At 49.8% G+C, this 9,481-nt stretch overlaps 1 protein-coding gene across 1 annotated transcript in view; it reads left to right on the top strand.

Moving 5' to 3' along the window:
* The first annotated feature begins 647 nt into the window (after positions 1-647).
* The window catches only part of CIB4 (calcium and integrin binding family member 4), a 67,370-nt gene continuing 58,536 nt past the window's right edge, over positions 648-9,481 (top strand). Inside the window, exon 1 of the mRNA XM_069580267.1 lies at positions 648-716. The gene's annotated coding sequence lies outside the window, so the exon portion shown is untranslated. The remainder of the gene's footprint in view (positions 717-9,481) is intronic.

Here is a 9,481-nt window from a genome sequence, read left to right as displayed (position 1 = left end):
CCAGAGCCTTCTGGGCCCTGGAGGGAAGCAGTCTGAATGGAATTTGATCCCCCAGATGTTACAGCCCCATCCTGAGTGACTCTCCCTCCATCACGGTGGCCCAGCTGCACCAGCCTTCCTCCAGCCCCTCAGAACCCCAGCATCCTTGATCACCAAGGCCAGGAGCCGGGACAGCCTCTGCCTCCGCAGGTAGAGAAACGTGCATGGATTCAGGGTATGTTTGGAGGCAGAAATGGTTAGTTGTTGCAACAAATATGGCATTGGTGAGGGTGCTAAACCAGCGGGAACCCTCTAGTCTAGTCTAGGGCCATCCTCACCAGCACTCAGGCACTTCTTTCTGGCCATATACACGTCAGTGGGGCTCAGCCAGCCTCCGGGGGAAGGATGGTAAGGGAGAATGAAGACTCACCAACTTTGCTACGTTTAAAATCACAGTGATGTCAGAAAGGGTAAGAACTGGTGAGAGCAGAGGGTGGGGGAGGCCATGGCAAGGGAGTGGCAGGACACGCCAAATGGCAGTGGTCTCCAGGCCCCGAGCCGTCTTCATCAGCTGCCCCTTCTCTGCAGCAGTGAGGAACAGCTCCCAGCTGGGCCGGCTGATCTAATTTCAGACACCCTCTCTTCTAAGAGACCGTTCATATTCAGCTTGTTCTCCAATTCCCAGAGGCCTTCTGGCTGTTTTTCTGCTTCAGATCTCCGCTGACCAGACCCGGCAGGTGGGTGATTCAATTGATTGGGTCTGCCTGGCAGGAGACTGGGGGCACACTTTGGCAATGGAGAAGGAGGCAGGGTCAGGTGGGACAGCGGAAGAGATAGAACAGAGTGGGGGCTTGGTGTTAGAGGGATGGGCTATTTGCTAAATAAAATTTAAACCCTTGCCAGCTTTTCTGCCAAGAAGAGAGAAGTGGCTGATGAAAACCATATGTCTCTAAGTAAGTGGAAGTGAGGAGCCTTGCTTTGTTGTGCGAGTATGTTGATATGGCTGCTGGTCTCCCGTGCAATGGAAAATCTCTATTTTAAAGAATACAATGTTTAAGAGGCACTCTGAGACAAGCCACATTTCGCAATTAAGTAGTTTACAAGGTCAGCAAAGGAAGGACAAAATAAACCAGCCGAAAAAGGTCTTGCTCAATACCAAAATTTGTTTAAAAGTTCAATGCTACAGTCCGAAACTATAATATAGGCTTGTTATGGAGTGTTACAAAAATAGCCCAAAAGATGAGGCTCTTTGTGGATGGAGAAACAATTAAAAATGTTTTAAGTATTGGTTCAGATACTGATTTCTTAATGTTTAAAAAAAGTAACTTAAAAATGCAAACTATATCATTTTTTCTTTCTTTCTTTCTTTTTTTTTTAAAACTTTTTCTAAACTGACCCCAGAGGCAAAATAAACCCAGAGGTACAGACAAACAGAACTACTGTTCACTCTTTGCGGAACAAAATTCAAATTTCTTCATCCAGCATTCAAATTCCAGCATCCTGTTGTTCCAACTGGCCTTCTCTGAATTTCCTGCACAGAATGCTGCCGCTGGCCCTGCCAGCCCCACACCCCGCCCTCCATCCTGTTTGCAGGCTGCCAACTGTGAGCTTTCATAGGGCACTTACCTGCCCCTGAGGTGCCCTTCCTCCTAGCTGAATGAAAAAACGTTAGCCGTTCTTCAAGGATATTAATTGCTGAATTCTATCCATGCCACTTTAATTTCCGTTTGATTCTGGTGCATAGATCGCAGTTCTCTGGTGAAATTCTCCCTCTTGTCATCGATTTTCTTGACCATTTAAATCACAGTTACTTAACAGTCTATCAGATAACTCCACTCTCTGGATCACCTGTGGGTCTGTTTCTATTATAGAGACACTCTTTTTTTGGACTGTGCTGGGTCTCTGTTGCTGCATGCAAGCTTTCCCTAGTTGTGGCAAGTAGGGGCTACCCTCTAGCTGTGGTGCACAGGCTTCTCACCGCAGCGGCTTCTCTTGTTGCCGAGCACAGGCTCTAGGAGCACAGGCGTCAGCAGCTGTGTTGCACTGGTTTAGTTGCCCCACAGCGTGTGGCATCTTCCCGGACCAGGGATCAAACCCCTGTTTCCTTCATTGGCAGGCAGATTCTTAACCACTGGACCACCAGGGAAGTCCAGAGATATGTTTTTGGCTCTGACCAATGTTGTTTCATCAGAAAGGATTTATTTCGGCTTTCTGGAAGGCACGTTGAGCATTGGAAGGCCATCTTTATCCAGCCTGGGGATGAGGTGGCTTGAAGCTGGTGATCAGACTTTGAAGGCTCTCTGTTTCTGACGCACGTAGGCTCCTAGCGCCTCATTCTTCTGGGGTTCTCCAGGAGAATCTGGTTGTGTTTTAGGGTCCCTCCTCTTGGGTGGGCCTTTGATTTCCAGTTTACTTCCCCAGCCCCATCTTACTGCCCCAACGCCATTCAGCTTTCTGGTCTCTCAGTCATGCCTTCCACTCAGCCCTCACTGCTCCAGCCGACGCTGCTTCTGAATCGGCACGTGCCTTCAGGGAAGAGCGACTGGGAACTGGGAACTAACCTACTGTTCTCTTTCTCTGACACCTTGCTCCTCAAGTCCCACTTGCCTGGGTATTTCGAACACCAAATTTTTCTCCTTACCCTATGAGATCTCCAAAACCTCTAACTCAAGTTCTCTAACTCAGTTCATCATCACTTTCTGCTCGTTTTTAGTCTCTTGGCCCCATGCTGCTCATGAGCCAGGGAGACCTTAAGGGTACATGTAGCACCGAATGTCACCTCCATAGGCTCCCAAGTCTCTAGGATCCTGACCTTTCAAATCCCAACTGCCTGCAAGCAGATAGCTTTTGGATTTTGCCCAGCTAGCTCTTGGTGAGAGAACTGGTCTCTAAAGAGCCACCCTGACGTTACAAGAAGTGCATCCTCTAATCGCTTCTTTATAATATAAGTTCCCTGAGGGCAGAGACTGTGTCTCCATCACAACTGCGGTCGCAGGCGGATCTCATTCACAAGATCTGAGTATCACCTACGCTGGAACATTTCCAAATGTCTGTCTTCAGCTCAGAGATCTGTTCTAAGCTCTTAGGCCCATGGACCAAACTGCCACTTGTCATCTCCAGGAAGTTGCCACACAGAAACTCAACACATCCAAAATCATGTTCTTCCCCGACTTCTGTCCCTCGCTGGGGCTCCCACTCTCGGGAAGGGGTGTGTCCTCCATCTACCCTGCTGCTTATGTCAGAATCCCGAAGGTCCCCACTGGCAATCCGCACCCACCCCCCGCTCACATCCAACCCCCCAGTGCTGCTGATTCCACCTGAAAATGTCACACAAACTCATCCAACTCTTTCTCGCCACTGCTGCCCTGTCCCAGCACTGTTCCCCCCTCCCTTGTTACTCAGGAGTCTCCTCACATTCCTCCACAGAGCCAGGCTGGCCTCCTTCCAGCATGTTCGCCAGCCACCCTAGGAGCAGAATGACCCCTTGAACACAAAAATCTGATTATGTCATTCCTCGGCATAACACCCTTCAATGACGTCCATTGCTCTGAGGAAAGCTTTGAAGATAAACCCTCATGGAGTCACCCACCCTGTGTGTTCAAACCCCAACTCCTCTCCCAGCCTTGCTTTGCCTGACTCTTGCCCTTGACACACATTCCACCCTTAAGCCCTTCTCAACTTTGCCAGCACCTTCTTGAGATCCTTTCTGCCTGGTGGCTCCCCTGCCAGAAGACACCCTTCTCGTCTCCTGTCTGATTCTCTTCCGTGCATCCTTCAGGTCTCTGCTAAACCCCTTCTCAAAGGAGCCTCCCTGACCACTAGAACTGGTTAGGCGTTGTCAATGTGTCCTGCACTCTGTTCGCAGCACAGCACGGAAACAACTGTAGAGTTAACCAAGCGATTACTGATTACGTTCCTCCCCACCAGATGCCAATCTCCTTAAGGCCAGGGCTATATTTGTCTCGATCACCACCACATGCTCAGCACCAGCAAAGTGCCTGAGATATCTTAGAAGATTTGTAAATAGGTTTTTGAATCAGGGAATAAAAGATAGAGGTCCGCCGGCACCCGGCCACCCCCACCCTGCCAGCCACCGAGCAGAACGCGGTGCAGGGAGAGAGAGGGAGGCTGGAATGGGGTTTCTAGTTAGCAAGTGTCTCTGAGAGCGTGACTCTAAAAATAAAGAATGCTAAATTGCTGTCTAATGCCTCTTCTTATTGCTGGGCTTAACGCACTGGCCCGGGAGCCAGTAGATTCGGGTTCCAATCCCAGGTCTGGCACAAATCATGACAAATAGCATTTTTATAATGCTTCACAGTTTACAAGACATTTCCACAGATAGGATCTCATTAAACCAGCTGGATGACCTCGGGCGAGCGGCTTTTAGAGGCCTGTTGGGAGGGAGGAGACCTGGGAAGGAGCTGGGTTCCAGAGCCCACTCTGCATCGACTCCCCAAGGGATGTCACGAGAGTTTCCTGCCCCAAGTCTACTGTAAAATGAAGGGGACCAGCGAGGTGATCTTTGAGGTTTGTCTATAGGAATTTAGAACTAAAAATTCAGGACGGCTCCAGTCAGAATGCAGAATCTTTGGAATGTCCTTTTTTCTCATGTAGCAGGGCAGCCTCCCAAGAGGTTCCCAACAATGCCTTGGGTGTCCTGGTGAGGTGTCCTTCAAAGTGGGACTAAAACCAGCATTTTTGTGCAGTTGGTTTACTTGAGAGCTGATCCCAGGACACATGAGTGAGGGGCTGAGGAGAGAGATGGACAAAGAGGAAGAGCCCATTTGGGAGTGTTTGTCCAGATCACTCTGTCTCAAGGGCTGTGACCTCGACCTCATCAGGCCCTGCTGAGAAGCCACAGAATGCTTCCCACAGCTGTCACCCAGCCATGCTGGCAGGGGACCTTTCTCTACCAGTTCCCACCTTGACAGGTGGATGGTCACCCCCCACCCCCGACCCCGGAGTGTCACCCTAAACTTCTGGGCTATGCTTACCCCAAGGCAGAGGAATCTTCTTGTTAGAGCAATCCTTGGACAGAAAACACAGAGAGTCCCTGAGGCAAGACTCTGAGATGGATCAAGCTCTTTTAGACCTGACCCCAGGGCAGCCCTGGAAGTCAGAGTGGGACCCAGGTCACCAGGGCATCTGATACAAGTTGCAAAGGGGCAGGGGTGCCACTGTCCAGCCCCACGAAGGAACAGGAGCTGGGGCTTTCCTTACAAACCTTTCTCCCCAGTCCTCCACCCTCTGAGTGCCGAGGTCCCCCACCCTCTTTTCTGCGAAGTTTTGTGGTGTCCTGGGACATTGAAAATGGGATTGGGAGTGTCTGTGGACCTGAGCAATTCAGAGGGGCTCAGCAGAGCCTTGGGAAACAAAGTGTTGTTCTATTGGACCCTCCTTGAGTGACAGCGAGGCTGGACCCGTGGGTCACTCGTGTGCCTCCTCCTTCTGGGCAGTGAGTGGTGCTCCCTCCGTGGTGAGCAAACGCTTCGTCTGCAGGCTCGAGCTCCCCAGCCTTGGCAGTGGCAGCAGCTCCAGCCCTGCCAGATCTTTGCCCCACCTCCCTGGTGGCATAATACTTCTTCTCTGTCCTTTTATAAACTCTGGACTCTGCTTCCCTCAGCCTTCTTTTGGGATTCTCAAAAGCCTGATTTGTTCATAAGAAAAAAGGAATATTGGCTGTTTCTAGCTCTTTTCCTCTACTATAACAATTTTACTTTCCCCCCAGGCAATGTGAACGGGAGACTTAAAAAAAAAAGAAAGTCTCTCATGATAAGGTGGAAAAAGAACACAAAGATTTAAATTTCAAGATATTCTCTGTCCACGTTCTTCCTCTGGATAAATCTGTTTAACCCCCCAATAAATTTCACTCTTCCTTTGGGGAGGAAGCGGTCCCTTTCTTTTTCAAAGATTGGATCTAGTTCTTCATTTCTCTAACTGTACTCCAACCCACTCCAGATTTCCTAGTGTTGTGTAATAAAGAATTCAGATGGCTTATGTCCGTGGCTCAAGGGAGGGAACTACTATACCCTTCGGATTTCCCAAGTGATAGGAGTGTGTATCTTCGCTCTTCCTGGTGGGTTGTTCAGACCATGTCTGAGCTCATGCTAATGAGATGACTCAGGATGGGGGCTGGCTGGGCCAGAAAGACCAACCATGCAATTAGAGGGTTGGGTTTTGAGCCAGCTGATGTCAGCCCAACCTCTGCGGAGGAGTGGAGGGCTGGAGAGTAAGTTCAGTCACGTGCCTCATGATTCGATCAACCATGCCTACATGATGAAACCCCAATAAACATGCTGAACTTGGGCTCGATGAGCACTTCCTGATCAGTGTCACATATCAATGGTCCAGGAGGCGGGTGATGCATCCTGAGGACACACAAGCTTCTTATTTGGGACTCTCTGAGACTTGACACTCACTCTGTGTCTCTTCCTTTGGCTGGTCCTGATTGGTATTCTTTATAATACTAGACATCAGTATACTGCTTTCCTAAGTTCTGTGAATTGTTCTAGCAAATCGTCAAACCTGAGGGGATAGTGGCCCCTTAGTAGCAGTGCAGGTGGCCTGGGAAGCCCCAGAATTTGCACCTCATATCTGAAGTGAGGGGAGTCTTATGGAGGGCTGCGCCTTTCGCCTGTGGAGTCTGCATGAACCCCAGGTAGACTCTAACTACCTGGGGTTCGTGCAAACTTGCACTGGGCCCACGTGCGCGTACCTGCTTCCTACCTCACCAGGGAAGCCTTGCCCACCTGTCATGGGGCTGGGTCTTCTCCAAGCATAGGCCCATGTCCCAACCTCATCCCAGAAGCTGGACCCAGAGGCAGGAGAACTGCCCTTGAGTTGAAGGTGACATGTGGTATGGTAAACAGCCATCCTGCTTGAAGGCAGTGGGCAGTGTGGGGGAGTGCCTGTCCAGAATTCTACACCCTTCTCTCCTTTCCCCACCGTCAGTGTCCAGGCTCTTTCACTGGGCTGGTGAAGGTCACCAGGGCCCAAGGACCCCCCTCAAGGCTGGAGCTCTCCCCTGGCTTCCTAGGTCCCCTCCAGGCACTGTTACTTCAGTGTTCTTCTCCTGGCCTGGCCATGGAGTCTTTCCTGGGTGTGTGCAAGGTAGAGTTTATTCTCTGAAAAACCCCAGATCTTCCTCTCAGACTTCCATTCCCTAGACTTGCCATTAATCATATTTCAGTATCTTCCAAGTTGAATGATTTCTTTCCCATATAAGTGTTCCATCTATTTGAAGACTTACTCTGTTTCAGGTCCCCCACTCTTCCATCCCTACATCAGCCCTACTGCCCCTCAGACAATGTAAATGGGAAACAAAGAACAGGTTTAAACAGTCTCTTTGGATGAGCCAGTCCCTCTGTGTAAATATTCAGTGTTTCAGTTGTGGTCACCCGTTCTTTCCCTGGGTCCAGAAGATCTTCTAGAGGAGGGTGTAGCAACCCACTCGAGTATTCTTGCCTGGAGGATCCCATGGACAGAAGAGACGGGTGGGCTACAGTCCATAGGGTAGCAAGGAGTCAGACACGACTAAGTGACTAGCACTTTCATTTGCTTCTTTCTTTACCCCAAGCTGTATCAGGGTGCTTGAGGCAGGCTCACTGGCTGTGGGGAAGAGTCCCTGTTTGTTCTGTGCATTTTTGCTGGGGCCCAATAAGGCATGAGAGCCACCTCTAGCCTTCGGGGTAATGTGCTGACCTGCCCTGTGGAGGTCCATGGTTCCCCACTGCTCCTGGGAAAGTGCTTTCCTGGGCTCTGCATCCTGGCTAGGCCTTTGTCTGAACTCTCAGCCCCTCTGGTGCTCTCCTTCGGGCATGAGGAAGCTTCTGGGTCCCCTGCATGGCCAGGGACACCCAGAGCCTTGCTTTGGTCACACCTCCCCTGGCATTGGGGCACCTGTGCTCTGCACTGGGCTGGGAATGGCTGAGACCATAGGCAGAACTCTAGAGACATGCAGCCCCACCACCCTCCCCTTCAGTGAGCTGGAGGAAGCGTGACTCGAACACCAAGATTCTCAGCACCCAGGAGTCCTCACTACTTTCCTCATCCCTCTGTCCCCAGGACGGCAAGGGCAGGCCTTCCTCCCTTTATCTTCCTGCCTCCCAGGATGCCCCAGGCTCAGCACCCCCAGACCTGCCTCTTGCCACACCAAAAGAATTGAGAAAGTCCTTTCTCCATGCAGAGGGTGACTTTGCAGTTTGCTCAGCTGTGGGGAATTCAAACAAAAACCTAGCTGATGTTCAGAATTCAGCAGCTTGCTCCAGCAAGATTCCTCCCCCTCCCCCCACCGCTTCCAGTGCTGAATAACTACAGTGGGTGGCTCCCCCTGGGCCAGAAAACTCTCGGGCTGAGGAAATGGATCCGAAACTATTCCAAAATCTTGTGTCTCATGTATACATTCCTTTAATAACATTTATGGTGGGCCTACTATGTGCCAGGCACTGACACACTCCTTGAAATAATTTTTAGTAAAATCCTTGAGACTGAGAGAGTGAAGTCGCTCAGTCGTGTCTGACTCTTTGCGACCCCATGGACTGTAGGAGCCTACTATGCTCCTCTGTCCATGGGATTTTCCAGGCAAGAGTACTGGAGTGGGTTGCCAGTTTCTTCTCCAGAAGATCTTCCTGACCCAGGGATTGAACCCTGGTCTCCCGCATTGTAAGCAGATGCTTTACCGTCTGAGCCACCAGGGAAGTTCTGCAAAAACCTTATTAAGATCTAATTGACCTTCTACACAGGGAAGCCTGGCGTGCTGCAGTCTATGGGATTGCAGAGTCAGACATGACTGAGTGGATGAACAACAGCTATACAATTCGCTCAGCATGTACAACTCGATATTTTCCAGTGTATTTACAGAGGTGTACAACCATCAGCACCATCTAACTTTATTTTTAGGTATTTATTTTTAAGAGGAAACAAACGTGAACAATTTGTTTTCTCCTATAAAAGATGACTCTGATCTCTGGTCCTGCTTCACTTTTGTCAACTTGGTGGTGCAAACTGGGTGCGGTAAAATGAGCTGTTCCAAACAGAAACAGAGAAAATAAGCGCAGATTGCATGAGGGACACACCTGTGGGGTCTGCCTCCAGACAGCTTCCAAGAGGAGGATGCTGGTGAGTCCTTGGACATCTCATATCCCGGTATGGGTGAGCAGAGAGGGCGTCCCTGACCCTGGGGACTCACAGAACTGTGTCCCTTTCCTTTATTGACTTATCTCTGTTTCTAATACTACCTTTCTTAGCACCATCTAATTTTATAATATTTTTATCATCCCCCAAAGAAATCCTGTATCATTAGCAGTAACCCCTCTCTGCCATACTCCCCTCCTCCAAACTCCTGGCAACCGCTAATCTACTTTCTGTCTCTATGGATTTGTCTATTCTGGACATTTTATATAAATGAAATCATACGATCTGTGGCCTTTTGCAAATAGCTTCCTTCATTTCATTTAATATTTTCAAGCTTCATCCACATTGTACCATGTATCAATACGTCATG

This window comes from Ovis canadensis, chromosome 3 (genome assembly GCF_042477335.2).
Source record: "Ovis canadensis isolate MfBH-ARS-UI-01 breed Bighorn chromosome 3, ARS-UI_OviCan_v2, whole genome shotgun sequence".
NCBI lineage: Eukaryota > Metazoa > Chordata > Mammalia > Artiodactyla > Bovidae > Ovis > Ovis canadensis.
Note: the sequence above shows the minus strand (reverse complement) of the source record. Positions and strands in the feature narration are given on the sequence as shown.